General features: G+C 31.6%; 1 long non-coding RNA gene across 1 annotated transcript in view; it reads left to right on the top strand.

The window, feature by feature from the left end:
- Positions 1-9,534, top strand: part of LOC128249281 (uncharacterized) — a 12,788-nt gene extending 3,254 nt beyond the window's left edge. Inside the window, exon 2 of the long non-coding RNA XR_016243980.1 lies at positions 8,325-9,534. This is a non-coding gene — a long non-coding RNA (uncharacterized LOC128249281). The remainder of the gene's footprint in view (positions 1-8,324) is intronic.
- Positions 9,535-20,989: the final 11,455 nt, after the last annotated feature.

Genomic DNA, 20,989 nt, shown 5'->3' on the forward strand with positions numbered 1-20,989 from the left:
TCCATTTTTGAACTTGGCATACCAATCACGAGCGGTTCTTTCAGCTATGGCACCCTCTCCATACATAGCACAAATGTCACGAGCAGCTTTTGCGGTCTTAGAATCTTGATTAAAAGCAAAAAAAAGGAAGTGTCGAAAATGCTCGTTTTTCTTGACATTCCGTACTAATGATCTGAAAATAAACAAAAATTAACTAAAATTAACTAGAAAAAACCCACACAAAATAGATTCCAAAATGATTCAAAAATAGAATTCTTAAAAAAAATAGATTCCAAAATTTAAAAATGAAATAAATTCCAGAATTTAAAACAACGGCGGGAAATTATTTGCCAACCAAATATAAGCGTGTGTGTGTGTGTGTATACATATATACATATTCATATGCATATATGTGTGTGAGTGTGCGTGGTAGTGCAGTGGTCCAATGGTTAGGGCAGCGAACTTGCAGTCGTGGGATCGATGATTTTGATGACAGCGGAATAAAATGATAATCAGATGTGGCGATGTCCGGCCAAAAAGGGTGGTCGGGAATCAAACTGCTCCAGCCTTCGGAATGTCATCTTCGCTGTATATAGCCGAGCATTATCCTGATAGAAGAAAAATTTGGTAGTTTTTCTTCTAGCGCTGACTTAAGCCTCTCAAGATGCTCGCAGTAGAACTCCTTAGTTATTGTTTGGTTTGGGTTTAAAAGTTGAAAGTGAACTAAACCTTTCATATTCCACCAAACAGCTAACAACACCTTATGTGGGTGAAGATATTCTTTATCCTGGGAGGCCGGTGTTTCTCCTTTCCCTGCCCACTGTTTTCGGCACTTGACATTTTTATAGAGAACTCATTTCTCGTCACAGTCACTATTTGATCCAAAATAGGTTCATTCGTGAGACGTGACAGCAAAAAGAAGCACGCATTCACACTTTGGGCGCGATTAGACACGGAAATTTTGTGAGGAACCCATTGACTCAAGTTGTTGATTTTTCCTTTTCTGCTTTAGGCACAAGGCCCGAAATTTGGGGGGAGCAGGCCAGTCAACTAGTTCGACCGCAGTACGCAACTGGTTTATCGATCCCGAAAGGATGAAAGACAATGTCGACCTCGGCGGAATTAGAACTGAGAACGTAAAGACAAACGAAATACCACTAAGCATTTCGCCCGACGTGCTAAATTTTCTGCCTCCTCGCCGCTGCCTCTTCTGATGGCACACAAGTGTCGATGAAGGGTTGAATGACAAAATCCAAGCTTCTTTACTATTTCATCAACAGTTACGATGGCATTTTGTTCCACCAGGTTTTGCGGGACGTACTTGTCGAGCTCTACAGATCTTCCAGGACGAGACTCGTCTTATAGGCTGTAGATTCTGGTTTGGTATTTCTGGAACCACCTTTCCCACTGACTTATGTTTATTGTCCTATCCTCATATACTGGATTAATATTGCTTGCACTTTCGTTGCGCTGTTCCTTTGTTGAACTCATAAAGCAAAATATGCCGAATATTCTCCTCTGTCACTTCCATTATAGCTTTCGCAAATATAACTGTTGAAATCGAACTGCACTCTTCAAACTTGCAATAAGGTGAAATGTCTACCTGCTTTTATAGCGAGTTGGTGTAGGTAATGTATCCGGACCCCCTCTGACTTTAAATTCATGCATTATTTATGGGCTAACTCAATATATATAAAGGGATACAAAAAATGGGACAAGAACGCAAAACATCCAGACAGTTTGATGGTACAAAAAAGGGACTAGATTCCTTGGAAAAAAGAGCACTAGATTCCTTGAAAGAAAGCAGCGAATGTATACGAAAATAAGGTCGCAAAAAAAACCAGAGAAATTGTGCACAAATACAAAAGCAATAACAGGACATTAACAACAGGTGTCTTTCGACTAAAGACGATTTAAAGTGAGCTGGCGTGTGTCGAAGCGAAGCCTTAAGGCAGGGACGTAAGAGATGACAGGCATGGAGAGGAATATAGATGTTGCATGATGGAAGTCGAACCAAGAAAGAAAGGTCAGTCTTGGCCGAAGACCGGTTACGTGGAGAGAGAAGAGAGAGGTAGAGGCAGAGCGATAGAAGAATAGGGAGGGACTAGAAAAAAAGAAAAGGGACAGAGTGAAGTGAAAGAGGAGAGAAGGTGAGACTGAAGATAAAGGCAGGAAATATGAGAGAGGGGGAACAAAAGAAGGAAGAGTGGAAAGCACGAAGTAAGTGTGAAGGGGCTGATAGAAGGAAAGAAAGAAAGAATGAAAGAATAAGAGAGACGTACAAAATTTAGATATATATATATTTACTTACATATAAGAGATAATAGTGTACGTACGCCGCCGTATGTATATAAAAAGGAATTAAAAAAATGGGACAAGAGCGCAAAGTATCCAGACAGTTAAATGATACATAAAATGGACAACAAAACATCCAGAGAGATGATCCAATAAAAAAGGGACAAGAAAAACAATGACGGGTCATTCGGAGTTCCAGATTATCTTTGCAATTTCGGCTGATTATACCCGAGATTGCTCCAATCTGGCCAACCCCAAAGAAAAACTAAGCTAAGAGCACTAGATTCCTTGGAAGAAAGCAGCGAATGTATACGAAAAAAAAGGACGGAAAAAAAACGGAGAAATGGTGGACAAAAGCAATAACAGAACAATAACAACAGGCGTCCTTCTACTATGGACGAATAAAATTAAGCTGGTGTGTGTGGAAGTGAAGCCTTACGGATATATATATATATATATATATATATATATATATATCATGGACGCCATGATTAATCGCTGACCAAACACCATTCAAATTTTTTTCTCCATGTTTTTCTCCTTGTTTTCTCCGTATTCTTTCTGTTGAAGAGCGTAGTTCGAAACGTTAAAGACTTTCTGTATTCCCGAGCGTCAAACTAATACATCCTTTTTGTTGTTTATACCACCTGTCCTCGTCTATTGTTGTTTTTTTTTCGTACATTCTCCCCTATATATATATATATATATATATATATATGTACTTACATATAAGAGACCAAAGTGTACGTACGCCGCCATATGTATATAAAAAATAATTAAATAAACTGGTACAAGAACGCAAAAGATCCAGTGAGATGATACAAAGAAGGGACAAGAAATAACTGGGGTGGGTCATTCGGAGTTTTCTTTCCTCAATCGAGTTCCGGATTATCTTTGCAATTTCGGCTGGTTATATATATATATATATATATATATATGTGTGTGTGTGTGTGTGTGTGTGTGTGTGTGTGTGTGTGTGTGTGTGTGTGTGTGTGTGTGTGTGTATGTGTGTGTGTGTGTGTGTGTATTATTAAGAGAAAATTATAACTGTGAGTTCGGTGTTTCACAAGTATTACTTCAATTACAGAAAGTACTTCGTTTCAATTCAACTTGCGAGTAGAGTTGTTGCAAAGTAGATGTAGTGTAATAATGCATTTTGCTTCAAAGAAAACATATCTTTGTTGATACTTTAATTAGGATTTGTCAGTTTAGAAAACAAAAGATAAAAAAGCGAAAGCTAAGAAAAGATGGCAAAGAAAATACTGTCTACGATGCGTCATCACCTTTGTTCAATACAGGTAGGTAAGAGATGTTAGATTAGATTAATTTATGGAAAGAAGTTAGAAATTAGATTTATGTTAAATTTGATACATCTGAAGCATTTATAAAAAGAAATTCATATATGAGAACAAGTATTATATTTTGAGGTGAAAGTTCACGTACAGGCACAAATTATCTTGAGCAAAGTGGTCCATTTAAAAGTCCTGGATTTGTGAAATAAAGTTCGATTCTAGCATGTGATTCACATACACGCACACAAGCACGCGCACATACATGTATAAACACACAAACACACACACGCACACGCACATATATATAAATATACATGTATGTATGTATGTATGTATGTATGTATGTATGTATATATAAGTCTGTGTGTATCACTCCTAAAGTCTAAAATGATATATGTACGTTCATTACTAAAGTGCATATACAATTCTCGTAAGCCGTTACACATATATCTATATATATATACACGCAAACATGCATACATTGTCGCTCAAACTGTAGAACACTTTTTCTCATATATGCATAGAGAGGCGCATACGCTGTTATATGATTTTCTTCATAACTTCTTTTCGGCTTCTCTCCCATAGCGAAAAAGTTTTTAAGACCTGGACAATGACCATGCCGGTTAATATCTCGCGAGTGAAATTGGTATGGTAGGCCTAAACTATATAGAACCCAGTCAGGTGAATGTGCGTGTGTGTATGAGCGTGTGCGATCGTTTGTGTATTTGTGTTCGTGGTGTGTGTGTGAGTGTGTATGTGTGTGTATGTGTGTGTCTGTGCGTCCCCGACCATTTATTTTCATCACGGCAGATAGTGCTGTAGAATGTTGGCATCCAGGCTCTGGGACCAAAACCAAAACCAAAACTGGTTGCGATTACGAACACCGTAATTTAGCGATGGCTTCTATGGACAAACGCTTTAGACTAATATAAATTAATCATCATTTTACCCGAAGTCTTATCTAAGATGTACCGTTTGCAATATAATTTAACTACGGGGAGATCTGCCAAGAAATCATTTTGGCTAGTGCATCTCTGATAACACTACTAAGCACAAGCGCCTTTCTCTTGGCGATCACTTTTGTTATCATCTTTAACTCAGTGAGTTAAAGATTTACAGGTTAAAAATTTTCTACCAGTTCTAGTTTTTCTTGAACAGTGCAATCATAATTTTGTTGTTATTGTTATTATAGTTAATATGAAATATCTCGCCTTCCAAGCAGAAATCGCAGTAACATATTTATTCAATCGCGTAATGGATCCTGTTCTAATGTGCTATTTATGACTTTTATAACGATCCGGTTGTTCAGTGAGAATTCATCCGACAACACACATAGTAAATGATTGAGATTATGGATTCTTTATTTATCTATTTCAGAATAATTTATTCTAATATTTTTTTCTGTTAGAAAATAATATAATATGCTTAGTTAACGCTATTTAAATGGGCAGTCGTTTTTTTCTTGTTTGGGTGGATAACGCTTTTCGTCGTATTTCTTTTTTACCCGGCCTCCCTCTCAATATTACTCGGTTTACGAGAATTTTTCATTCGACGAAGCTCTTAGCGTTTCCAGTTTCCATACAGAACTTTCCAATGAAGTTTGATATGAAACGGTGAAAGTAGAACCAGCAACAAAACAACGAAGCATTGGAAACTATCCCTGTTCTAGAAGTCATTGTCGAGCTTCCTGCATATTTCTAATTCTTTTTGTTTTAATCATTTAGTCGAATGCTATCTGCATGCTTACCGCTAGTTCACACATGCCCCTGTTATATTTACCCAGTTGTTAGTTTGTATATGGAAGAAGAGCATGATCTTGATCTTGCTGAAATGAGAAATGTTTCTTAGAAGTCACAATAAGCGGTGACTGCAATTTAAGTACAAAAAACTTAGTTTGTGCTGTCGTTTCCTCTACTCTAACCACCGAAGATAAGGTTTGGTCATGACGTTTTGGATTTGCATTGAATGTGTTCTTCCTAGAACATCATTATTTCTGACATTGTCATTCGATTTGATTTTCCAAAAAGACTGAATTTTTTTATGCTGAAAATTTTCGTGTTGGTGGATTTGATAATTATAAACAATGCAGAGAGTACGAGCGCCTAGCATACAAAGCCTTTCCATTTCAGTTTCAGGTGAAAGACGGGATATGAGAAGTACTGAAATTCTGTGTCGTTGTTGGAAGACGTTTGTGATGTAATATTAAAAAAATTAGAATATAGAAAAGCTGCTACAAAGATAGCAAAGGGAATATCGAATTTCCTTCGATTAGTTCATCATAGATAACAATTTACATAAAGCTTCCTTGGTCAAGTGGACTGAGTTTTGGATTTAATGTGCTGAATGAATCAAAAACCTGTACGCGCGAAATTTTTGGATCAGCGATGATTTAAAACAAAGAAGAGCATTTTTGTTATCCTTTTTTGCTGCTCAGAGACAGAAGTGTTTTGAGAACCAAAACTCCCGAATGAGAAGTTGTAAAAGGTTTATCTTTATCACAATTACCAATGAACATGCTATTGAGGAAAATAACAGACATATGATTTGTAAATACGAAGAGAATCGCGGACACATGTTTTTGCCTAAATTGGTGTCATCAGCTCACGGAATTCCAGTAACTTGTCCCTACATGGACGTATACACAAGGTGTGGAATATATGTATGGCCTAGTTAATTTGCCCAACGATAATAGTATTCGTTTTGCAATGACGATGTACATATTTAATGGCTTCTTGGGTAAATTTCACAAAATATAGAAAGAAATTGTGAAAGCTTTCTCTGGTGGTTTATAAGTAGATTTCTGACGCTACAGCTTTGATACACATTGATTGATACACGCTGATTGTTCTTTAAAAATGTCGTTATGGGCACATATGCATTATCATAACGAATACTTATATATGTATATAATTATATACATGTATGTGTACCTATTTATTTACATGTATGTATGTGTACGTTTACTTATATACAGCTTTGCACCTTCCGCTTTTTCTATCCAAAAAGGTTAATCAATGTTATCCTCTTATTTATAGATTTATATATGTATATGTGGTGTACTTCGTGCGAGATATTCCCCAAAGTTATATATATATATATATATATATATATATATATATATATATATATATATATATAATTATTATTACCAGTAGATTGATTGTATAAATCTTGTAACATACCTATCATATATATGACAAACAGAAATATCATTTTGCTATCAACACTCAACATAAGATATAGTGTGTTTCAACAATGATATGATGATTAATTAAATGTATATGTTGTGGAAATATTAAAATTGTGTCCATTGATAAATTTTGAAATTCTTTATGCAATTTAATGTATGTTTTGTATTTAAACAACTGATTACAATCTAAATTTGTGCTTTGTTTCCAATATGATTTAATACACACTTGTTTTTTATTTCCTTATTACATCTTGAAGATTTTGGAGAATTTTGGTTCTGTATTTCAATATTTATTCTTCTTCAATTCACGTAGATCACTTTCGTGATAAATTTCAATGAAACACGAATTTAAAATGAGAGATGATTGCGGTAGCCCATGTACAAAGTATAATCTTTGGTCCGAACTTCAAAATATCAGTATTGTATTGATTACAGATAGATAATGTCTGATAATTGGAATACTAGACTTACAATTATAGCTGTTTACAATTGGGTGAAACGAAGCAAAAAGTGACAGGGTACCGAAAATAGTCGAACATTCTGTCGTGGGGAAACCACTGGCTCACCTGTCGAATTTGCTTTGTGTTCAGAGTGAATAATAATAAAGTGATAAATCAAAATATTAACTAAATCGATGGATAGGGTAGTTGATAGGTACTTTGGTCCGTGAGCACTAATATTCATATATAAAATATAATGATAGATAGATAGGCAGAAAGAGAGGGGGAAAGAGAAAACTAACAGACAGACAGATATATATATATATATATATATATATATATATATATATATATATATATATATATATATATAGATAGATAGATAGATAGATAGATAGATGGTTGGAGAGATGATAGTATAAAAGAATTTCATTTTATCTCTAAGGTACATCTACTCAAACACAACGTTAGGGGTGATTTCCACACGAATTATTTTGAAGCTCCCTGTCAAAATATGAGAGGCAAACACACAGATACACAAACGCGCATACATATAGACACGCCGAAACACAAACACACGTGCACATTGTAATTCAGTTATATAAATAAAGTGTCATATTTAATCACATCAAAGCCTGTAATCTGAAATAGGCTTAATTTATTAGTTAATAATGTATTATAACATTAAACTAAGCCTATCATTTCGAAAAGATGTCTATTAGACGAAAGTGGTTTTGTAATATATATTAATACGTAATATCTCAGCGTTGCGGGGATAAAGGTCATAGTTGAACATAGAATTTTGAAATGACATTGTTAAAGTCCCATAAGTTATGATTCCATACTTCTTTAATGTTGTATGCCTGGTATTAATAACCTCGGTATATGTAAATAGACCTTATATAGTTATGAATATAGTAGTTGTAGTAGTATTCATAGAAAAAAAAATCTGTTTGAAACATTGTGAGATAGGGCAAGTCTCTGCGATAACAGTACAATAACAATCATACTAATATTGCTAGTGAGAACAATGCCAATAGTAATGTCAGTACTAATAATGATGATGTTAATTATGATACATTAAGACAAATATTTATGCCTGTTTTTTCTTTTCTTATCTCTTTGCAGTTTCTGAAGAAGGATTAAAGAGCAAACGCTTTCTTCTTCCAGAAAGAGCTCAAGATGACAGTTCGAAAATTACGAAGAGAAATGCTGACGCCAGTGATAACGGAATGGACAAGAGGTTTATGAAATTTGGTAAATCCGGTGATAAAAAGGTGAACAGGTTGAAAAAATCAAACGATCAGCTTCCTATGATAAGAATGAGACGTAGCGTTGATGATAAAAAGGTGGACAGGTTGAAAACATCAAACGATCGGCTTCCTGTGATAACAATGGGACGTAGCGTTGGTGATAAAAAGGTGAACGGGTTGAAAACATCAAACGATCAGCTTCCTGTGATAACAATGGGACGTAGCGTTGGTGATAAAACGGTGAAAAAGCTATAAGACAAGGCCCTACTGGGTATCCGTACCTAAGAATTGGGCGAAGTGATGAATAAGATATTCCATCTTTGGAAATAAGAAAAACAACTTTTTTCACAGCAAATAAATGCAGTAATAACAAGGAACAACATCAGCAAGAATTTGAGTAGGAACAAATAGAATATCAATACAACAACAACAATACCAATCAGATTTTGTGATCATATCTTGAACATTGTTTACATCTATCATAAAACATATGTTGGGGAGTAACGAACTGCTTGTTTAGGAGGAAACATTTTGATTTCTATATGACCAGTTCTAATTGAAAAGAAAGAAAGAAGGACATTATAAATTCATCAACAGCTCAACTCTCTTATGGTGGTAGTTGGTATATCTCTCTATATTGTACAATTTATAAAACTGGATCGATAGATCCTCATCGTATCCAGAAATTCAGGACTTATACCAGCCTTCAATGTAAAGCTTTCTTCAGCATGCTTCATCACTATGTGTATATATGTATATGTGTATATGTGTTTATGTATACATTTGTCGAAAACCCCACTCTATATATATATACCACTGTATATTTATGTTCGTGGTTATGTATGTGCATGTATGTTATATATATATATATATATATATACATATTTATATATGTACATGCTATCATATATGTGCACTAGTTTGCATACATAACCCTCTCACATATGCATCAATATGCATCACAGACAAACATATAAATATATATACATAGAAAAGAACCACCAAATAGAGTGAGTTTGATGAAATGGTTTTATGAAAATTAAATGTAAATTTTGTGGAGAATTAAAATTTTATTATATATCCTTCACGAGATTTCAGATTTACTTATCCAACTTAATGTACGTATTCTAATTAAACAATAATTATTTGCTGCCAAATGTATTTCTTACTTCAAATGTAGTTGAATGCTTTGTTGTTGTTATATACTGACAAAATTGCTGGTGGTAAATCTGCATATTTAAACTCTTTTTGATTTTTTAATTCCTACATTTAAAATTCAAAATATTAATGGCAGACCTCATCAGAGTAATGAGAAATGTGTCCCGCATGTGCGACCCTACAGTGTTAAAGAGACACATACGACATTTCGTTCACTGCAAGCAGTTCTCAGGATTACAGCCATAAAGAAATGATCAGACTATACAAAGGAGCAATGAGGAAATTTGAAACTATCATATATATCGATAGAAATGGGATTTGCCCACTCTATAGTATCAAGTCATGGAACACAATTGAAAGTACTAAGAAGAAAATATGGAAGGCCAACTCATGGTATGATAGCCACAAATATCAGAGTGTCATGTTCGTCGACACCACCCCTAGAGGCGAACTGGCGCACCACTTTAGAAGGTCCCTAGACAAACTTAAGCTAAGAATTAAGGTTGTTGAAAGGCCAGGCAACCCTATCAAATCCCTAATCGGTAAAACCTACCCTTGTAGTAGAACTCCTGTACTGATAGGACCTGAACTGTATGTAGATTTAGGCCACAAACAAACTGTGAAGCCAGGAATGTAGTGTATAGCATAAGATGTACAGAGGGACAATGCAATAACAGGACAATGACGTACGTAGGGGAGACAGCACGGAGCATAGGAGAACGGGTAAATGAGCATTTGTTGGAACTTAAGGAAGAGGACTCATCGGTTCTGTACCAGCACGCCGAGCAGGAAAGAGGGCTCGCTCAACAACATAGAAGTTAAAATCTTGTCCACACATAGAACAGACGCAACGCTTAGACAAATTAAAGAAGCTACACACATAATAGAAGATAAACCTAGCCTGAATAGGAAACTGGAAGGGAACATTTGCACACACGCCCAACACACCACAACCTATGACAGATCAAAATCCTCATAAACTGATAACAATATGAATATAATATAATACAATACAAAGATAGATAAATGAAATTAAATATCTATATACATTAACAAACTAAATTAAATTAGATACAAAAATGTAAAAGAAATGAAAAAATAATTAGATACAAATGAACAAAATATATAAAAACAAATTAAACGAACGTGCATAAACAGGGGATACTGGTAATACAGGCATATCCCCTCCAACACACACACACACACACACACACACATACACACACACACACACACACACACACACACATACACATACTAAACATAGAAACAGACAGGGGTATGTTTGCATGCGCAAATAAAGACTCATACAATAGGAATACAAAATGGCTGATGATTAGTAAGGAAAGACTCACAAAAAGAAAGAAGAAAGCAAAGGACCACTGATGAGGTCACAGAAGTGTGATGAAAGAACTCTGTCCGAAATACGATTAATATACAATTAAGCTGAAGCAAGTGAACACCAAATATATAGTGCGCGTTTTTATTGTCTAAACTGGCAACATGACTATCCCCAAATGCAACTATATATATATATATATATATATATATTGTGTGTGAATAAGTATATGTATGTACGTATCTGTATATATATGTATATACATACACACACAACATATATATATATATATATATATATATATATATATATATATATATATATATATATATATATATATATATATATATATATATATATATGTATATATATATATATATAATATTAGGGATGAAAATCCAAATTTACAGGTAAAAACTCACTTAAATTCAATTTATTAAAAATTAAAATTAAATTCAGTTTCATGGTAGAATATATATATATATATATATATATATATATATATATATATATATATATATATATATATAGTTTTAGGGAAAAGAACCAAGGTTCATGAACTCATCGATGAAAATCCACTGTCACATATAGAAAAATTAATAAGTAAAAGCACAATAAATAAGTACATTATAATACAAAGTAAATATCATAAGATAATGATAATAAAACTACACGTGTTTCATAACCAATTTTCAAATAGAAAGAATATTTAAATCGATTAAAACTATCGAAAATCAATTCTATTCAAAAATATAGCTAATCGTCAGGTCAAAATATAACAATAATAATAATAAACGAATGTATATATCAGCCAACAGTAAATAACAAATGAATGTATATAAAATACTTATTATATCAAGATAGAAAAATATTATTAAAAATATCAAAATTATAAACGTTTCATAATCAACCCTACGTCCATTATAATACAAGCTAACAGGAATATTATATGCGGAAACCAACTTTAACGAATCTTTCGATTAAAATTTGAACGAAGTTTTATGTTAAAAAAATAAAGATAGAAGTAGCATATATCTAAACGATGCAATAGTTTAAACTAAAAGATTTTAGACTAAAACGTTTATTTGAAAGAAGTCTCGTGAAAATATTGTGTAAAGAAAAAGGATAGAATAAGTAGATATAAAAACATGAATGAGAATTTTATTATGAATGAAAGATTAAACTTTATATAACTTAAGTCATAATAAAACAATTAACTATATTGCGTAATCAAAGAAATTAAATAAAAAGACTAGTTATTTATCCCATAACATAAAAAGAAATATTAAACAGTATTAATGGAAAAATTCAATCCTAATCTAATCGAAGTCTTAGTTTAGGCTAAGATAATAAACTTACTACTAATTAATTTGGTGTTAAAAAGGTATCGACTAAAATTATCATTAAAAATCAAGTGAATAATATAAAAATACATATTTTTTCAAACAATGATATAATGTAATTTAGCAAACGTAAAAACGATACTTATCGCTACGCTGCTGCAGTTTAAACTGAAAATTTAGACGTTAAACTAGAGCGTTTATTAGAAAGAGGTCACGTGAAGATATTACGTTAAGATGAAGAATAGAATAAAGACATATAAAAACATGAATGAAAGAATTATTTATAAAATCATGAATGAAAGATTTAAACTTTATATAACTTATATTGTAATAAAACAATTAGCTATATTGTAAAACATTTTAATGAAGTTTAAATTCTAAGTAATTCTAAATTCTAAATAATAAAACTAAAAAACATAACTTAAATAATATATATGAAATAAGCTAAACTACTATTATTAATTTAATTAATTTAAATATTTGTGTTATTAATCTTATAAAAATCGTAGTGTCATTATAATATTAAATCCTTAAACTCACTAAAATATTAACGTACCAATAAATACACAATTAATAAATATAAATTATAACTACTACATTTAGAAAAGAAGGAATAGTATAAACAAACACACACTCACACACGCCCATACACACACACACATATATATATACATATATATATATATATATATATATATATATATATATATATATATATATATATATATATATATATATATATATATATATATATATACATATATATACATATATATATATATATATATATATATATATATATATATATATATATATATATATACACATATATACACATAACATACACACACATACATATACATACACAAATATATATACATACATACTAACACATACAGATTAAAACACACACACTCACATATATACATGTACCCATACATATACATACATATACACTTAAACACTCACACATACATAAATACATATATATAAATGTATATATAAAAAAATCACAATTAACTAAATTTTTTATATAAATAAATTAATTTATGTCTACAGTTTATTTTTCGTTCATCAAAAGAATTAAGTAAGGCATTATAATTATGAAATAATATCTCTTTAAATTCATTATTACATAAATTATAAAAATTATTGCCTATACCATAGGATTTCGCCTTACAAACTATCTCCCATTTTAAAATGTAGTTAATATTTTTAGATTTAAGTTCCCAAATATATTTACTAAGGCCTGTAGAATTAATCAAATTTCTATTCTTAAATGAGTGCATCTGTTGAACCACTTTTAATTTAATTTTATTAGAAGTCGATCCTATATAAATCTTATTTAAATTATAACCATTATGTTTATTTCCATTCATTAAAGTCACTAAGCATTTATACACGACATCCTTCAAATTGCATTTATTATCAAATTTACATTTAGTCTTATCTCTACATGTACAATTAATTATATCCTGGTCCACATTATTATTATTATTAGAATAAGTATTAAATTTAAATTTATAATACTTATTTAACTTAAATCTATTAAAAGAAGAGATAATATTAGCAACATTATTAGTACTAGAATAACCTACACCAAAATTATTAGTAGAAAATATATTATATTTATTACTATCTCTAAGGAATATATCAATAACTTTTAAAATGTCTTCAATAATCTTAGTTTTTACTAGAACGCAGTACGGAATGATTAGCCAGAGTTTGTTCTTATTATAGATATTATTGCATTTATTATTAGTATTATTAAATTTATTAGTATCATTAAAAAAAATTAAAATTAAATCTTTTATTGTTCCCATTACAATTATGTTTATGTTTATGTAATTTATTATCATAATACCTATTATTCTTATTATAATTACCTAAGAAGACTTTATCATGAGTATAAAGGTTATGTTTATCAAAAAGATCATTACTATTACAATCATTACTAATGAAATTATTATTATACTTCAGATTATTAAAAAATTTAATATCATTAGTATATCCCGTTTCGCGAAGGGCTTTATTGTAATAAGGTGCATGTTTTTCGAAGATCTCTATATTAGATGGAAGTAAAGATATTCTCTTATAAATGATAATGGTTTTTTAATTGAGGGTGGGTGATTACCTTTCACGTGAATGTATTTAATATTTTCATTAATCTTATGGTAATGTTAGGTATTACTTGTAGATAAGTTAAAATTAGCATCTAAATAATTTATATTATAGTACTCATTATAAATAGTAATCTTTAATCCATTTCTTTGTAAAAAAAACTATATATTCTCTTAAATAATTCTAGTGTTCTATTGGTGCAATTCTTAGTTAGTAATAAAAGGTCATCCCTATATAAACCACCATCCAATTTTAAGTTTTCAAGTTCTGATAATAAATATATACCTACGAAATCAGTTACTTTTGGCGAATCTGGGGCCCCCATTGGTATATCGAAATAGTCCCTCGTATCTTTCCTAGCCCACATCTTATTATTATATTTAATCAACGATTTCCTAACCATTTTAACATTTACTTCATCATAAGTCATACCTACCTTTTTCATTGCATAAATTAGGGCCTTATTAAGTATAATCTCATTAATAGAAGAAGAATAATTATCAATATTTATTTGAATAAATTTACATCTATTTTTATCTTTAATGTTATTAAACCATTTTAAAGTATCAATAGTACTATCCCATAATTTAACGTAATTATTATTAAGGTAATTATTATCTTACTTAATTTACCTAGATCTGACTTAAAAGACAAATAAGCCTAACTTTAAGGTCAGAATAAAAATTATCCTTATGGTCATTTTGTATAATTCTAGGCTGCATAGGTACAAAAGGTTCAGTCTTACCTAGTTCATATTTCAACATTATTAATTTAGAGGCCTTATTTATTGAATATAAAGTATTATCCAGAACTATTTTATATTTGTTATTAATTTCTTTCTCTAATACATAATCATATAATTAAATATATTTAAATTTATATATATATATATATATATATATATATATATATATATATATATATATATATATATATATATATATATATATATATATATATATATATATATATATATATATATATATATATATAGGATAAAACCTTTATAAGAATTTATCAGATAGTTAGCGTGAGAAAAACTCATAAGGGAAAAATTTATCAATTATTCCCTATAAATATATTTATTTATATTAAGGGCATTACTATACATCGATGCCTCACGCTAGGAGGGACTCTTAAATTCAAAACTACCATAATAAACACATTTTACCGAATGCGAGGGAATGCAACTTTCAAAGTGAGCCACTTAAAATGAGGCTCAGTTGTATATCATATGATTTCGTAATTAATACACAAGTTGCACTCTTTACTCTTCAGTACAGACACAATCAAGACATATAAAAATAAATCAGTATAGCAGACGAATACCACATGCATCCAGCATAGTACATAGAAATTGTCTATATCTATATATCTATGTAAGAGGCGGACTTTTCGAATTGCATCTCGGGACGCGTATTTATTCAGAATGAAATTCAGCACTGACCGTGTCTGACGTGAAATTGGAAAATTAACCGCCAGCAGATTCCACCCACTTCTCGTCTTTTGTGTTGGTACCACTGTGGTGTTTGTTGATATCTATCTCTTTGAAACATGCGACATCAAATTTGGTGTGGTCTCGGGTTACATGCATAGATACATACATACATACATACATACATACATACATACATACATACATAAATACATACATACATATATATATATATATATATATATATATATATATATATATATATATACATATATATATATATATATACATATATATATATATATATATATATATATATATATATATATATATATATATATATATATATATATATATATATATGTATGTATATATATATATTTATATATATATGACAGTGTTTTTTTATGATTTAATGGTCCTTGCATGAAATTTTTGTCTATGTTTTAGACAAATATTACCCTGACAGGATTCATATACATAAATGGGAATTTTTTTATAAATTCAATGGTCGATATGTATGGAAATAAATTCTAGGAGTGGCTGTGTGGTAAGAAGCCTGCCTCCCAACCACATGGTTCCGGGTTCAGTCCCACTGCATGGAATCTTGGGCAACTGCCTTGTACTATATCGTCGGGACAACCAAAGCCTTGTGAGTGGATTTGGTAGACAGAAACTGAAAGATGGCAGTCGTGTGTGTGTGTGTGTGTGTGTGTGTGTGTGTGTGTGTGTGTGTGTACAAGTTTGTGTGTCGGTGTTTGTCCACCCACCAATGTTGGTGAGTTTCCGGCCCTGCAAGATAGTGGTTCGGCAAAGAGAGACCGATATAATAAGTACTAGGCTTACATAGAATAAATCCTGGGGTTGATCTTCTCGATTAAAGATGATGCTTCAGCATGACCGCAGTAAAATGACTGAAATAAATAAAGAATAAAATGTTATATATATATATATATATATATACCGAGAACTAACTTGAGTTCATCGTCTAGAATACTCCTTCAATGCAGATGCAACAGAGGCAACTGCTGCTAAATCTTCACTGAATCCGTCAGCATAGCTGTAGAAAATATCCTCTGGTGAAGCAAAACCAGTCTCGAATTTTCTCATCAAAACTATCCGAACAACTACTAGTTTTACCAGAAAGTTTAGGGGAGCAGTAGATCCCAATTGTGTATTTCTTACATAGCTGAAAACGTTCTCGCGTGGCTACTATTTGGTATACAAATACGCTACACGATCCAAGGAATATTCATTCGCTAATGGATTAGAAGTTCCTCATTTATCGGATCCAAAGACGTGCTGTCTCAATTCTCTACCTTTCAAATGGTCTTAAATCATCTGTACTCAGTAACTCCAGATAGACTAGACGCCATTTCTCGCTTGACAAAGGATTTTTCCTCAAACATGTAGGATTTCAATAACCACTACATTTAGTTTCTCCTCTTCAGAAATCGTGCTCTGGAATTCCCCACCGTAGCTGTTTTAACGGCTGCCGCTGACTTGACAGTGTTCACAATGGAATTAAACACTTCAATCTCAGAAAGTAATCGGTTATTGTATCAGATAAAATAAAATGAAATTAACGTATGTAGGAGTAGTTTAGTAGTCTATAGGAGGTAAGGAAAGTGAAGGGATCAATAATGACTGTTCAAAGCTATAAGCGTGCATCTTAAAAAGTTGTAAAAGAGCATATCCTTTCAAGAATTAGCCTATCTGTTACACACATATACATGCATACACATATAAACATACACACAGTCAAGCAGAGAGAGAAGGGGAGAGAGGAGTAGGGAGAGAGGTAGAGAGAGAAACGAAACAATGAAAATTATAAGAAATAAATTTTTATACTTCTGATTGAAATAACTAAGAAACACACAAAGTACTACAGACAAATGTATTTCCCAGCGTATTGAGAACAACCGAAATATCTCCGCAAAGAAAATCTCAGTAATTCCATAGTAAGTAAATAAAAAAAAAATCTTTGAAAACCTCTAGGAAAAATATTCATTTTTCAGAAGAACCTAAATGATGCTACAGATTTATACAGTTGTTGAATTCACTCATCACTAACGTAAGGATGTTCAGCAAAATAAAAAAGACAATTGCACTCTGGCTTTGGTCGACTAAAATAAGTATTTTGATAACGTTACGTACAACTTGGATTCTGTAAATATTATCCATGAATAATGCAGCTCCAAATGTAAGCAATAAATTGAATACCTCATGAATAAATGGCAAACCATTCTGCAGATATTGACAATAAAGTGAGTTATTCAAAGAAATTCTATTTGTTTGGAAGAAAATTATTCTGAGGGTACTACTTATCGTGCTCCTTCTCTGGATTGCATTAACACCTTTAAGCAACGGGCTAAAGAAGATTGGACATCGATACAAATGCTATGGGAGAGCAATAAATATTTTGTTATACATGAACGATCTTGCGTTGTTCGCTGCAAATCATTACCAACTATCTCTCAGAAGTACAGGATTTTGTAGAAGAATCAATATGGAATATGAGTTAGGAAAAAGACTTGAATGGAAGACAATTAATTGATAATAATAACGTCATACTGTGCAACGAAACATAGATGAATTGGAAACACACATTTTTAAATACTTATGAATTAATGCACACCACATTGTACAACGTAAACAAATGAAAATAAGTTCAAGAAAACTCTAAACGCATGAGAATAATCTAAAACATCTTTAAAATGAAATTTTATAAAAGTAATATGTATAAATATTCTAGCTGTACGACAAATGAATTATAGTTATATTCTCAAATAGATGCTAAGTGAATAATAATGACTAAAGAAAAAGTAAGTATGAAAAAATACTGACAGCTAACGAGCATCACCCAAATAGTGACGTGGAAAAATGCAGTGAGGTAAGGAAATAGTATACTTTGATTTGTTTTTTATCGGTTGTAATACATCAACAGTAAAATAAGATACGGTAAATATAACTATGAAATACGAGTAAATCAAATAAAACTGTTTATTGTCTTCAAAAATAAAACAAAGGCTAACATGGTTCACAGTTCAAAAGTGGAAGAAGACTCTTATTTTCAGTTAAAACTAGAAACGAAAACAACACCATGCTAAATGTTGGCAAGAAAAGTTTTTATATGGTCAATATCTGAAAAACTGAAGAGAGTGTAAACAGGAAAATGGCAAATTTCAGAGATAAATGCTGAAATCAAAGCAAATGTCACAGAAACCCTTAAATCACATTAAAAAAAATTATATGAAATAACTGCAGAATTTGTGCAAGTTGAAGATAAATATAATCACAATATTTCAGTGTTCAGTCTTAACCAAGAAGGAATATATATTCAAACATAAAAATCTAAGATTTTTATAGTCAGAATTATGCCAGTATCATAAAATACATGCAGAAAAGATATTTTATAAACACAAACCAGTAAAAGGTTCATGTTTATGATACCGATAAAGAAACCATCATTTGAGATGTGACAGTTCTCACAAACAGGAGGAAAAAGTGGTTAGCTTCAGATTATTAGGATTATTGGCACGTTATTCAGAAGCAGTCTAAAAACCGAAGACATTTTGAATCAGAACATTACCTACTTCGCATTCTTTAAGATATTCTATTGGCTCTATCAGAAAATTATTTGTTCTATACACAACCATGACACACGAGTGATCTTGAGGAGTGAGACCCTTTTCTTGAAAGTAACACGACTTTAACTTGTGTTAATTTCTTATCTCACTTTATAACTCAGAAGCCCAGTTTGTCCCTCTCCGTCACATGACAATAGTGTAGCATCACTTAGACAGGGCGGATTCTGCTTGAGAATATCAGTTCCTATTGCTGAAATCGGGGAATTCTCAAGAAATTTTCAGAGTTGCTACCAGTAGTGCTCTAAAAAACAGGGTATTACTGGAATTTCCTGTTCATGTTCTGTTACTATCCGCTACTTCTTCACATAATTTACCGTTTCAGATCGTTTTGTAAGACAGATTTTAGATACATAATATCAAAATCGAACAGTCATTCGATTGGCTTTTATTTCTACATTCAGAATGATGTTCAAATCAAAGTGATCTATCCAATTTACAGAATCCCTTACCGCTTTTAAGCCGCACTCCTTAGAAATTTTAACACAGGAGTAACTCTCTCGTGATAATTCAGTATAGGAGTGATACTATGTCATTCTCTTGTCCCCATAAAGTTTCTGTAAATACAATGTGTTTACATTCATATGTTCATGAGGTTTTCTAAAAATTAAAAATTATAATCTATAATAGAACAATATAGCAAAATTTTTGTTACATTGGTAAATTTCAAAATACTACGTGAAATTACTCAAATCACTGAGACATTGTTTCTTATGCATGTATGTGTGTGTGAGTAAGTCTGTGTATCATGTGTGTGTATAAATATATATGTATATAACTATGTATGTAACTATACACACACACACACACACGCACACACACACACACACACACACACACACACACACACATATATATATATATTTGCGTCTGGGGAGAGCCATTCTGTTTTAATGCCTTATTAATTGACACACTCACCGGTTCAATTTCCACTCACAAATAAATAGTGGACAGACACAACAAGTAGTGACAGTCGGTGAGATAAGTCGTTCGGGCCACTCACGCAGACGATGAAGTACGACTGCTATGACTCATCTGGAGGGAATATGCATTGTGATTGCAAGGTTAAACGTAACTGTTTATTTAAAATTCATTGTAATCAAAAGAATGTAGTATATAATTGTAGAGTGATATCTGAAGATAAGAGTTTCTTTTACATCGGAATAACAGAAAATTACATAAAAAAAACTCATCTCGAATCGCATTTACACCTTCAGTAATAGTAACAAGTCATATAGTACTAGCCTGAGTAAATTTATTTGAGAATTAAAAGACAAGGATAAAAGCTTTTCTATGGAGTGGGAGATTGTTAGCAAGGCTAGAGTCTATAAAGTTGGAAACAGCTTTTGCTTTCGCTGCACAGAGGAACTTTTTCAAATCTTGTATTCAAGGCATTGACTCCTGAATGCGAGGTGGGAGCCTTGTTTTTCCTGTGTTCAAGCCTGTAAATATGTTTTTATAAACAACCATTAGATGTGATTTAAAGAATAAATTAGA

Source organism: Octopus bimaculoides, chromosome 13, assembly GCF_046866305.1.
Source record: "Octopus bimaculoides isolate indiv1 chromosome 13, ASM4686630v1, whole genome shotgun sequence".
In the NCBI taxonomy this organism is placed as follows: Eukaryota; Metazoa; Mollusca; class Cephalopoda; order Octopoda; family Octopodidae; genus Octopus; species Octopus bimaculoides.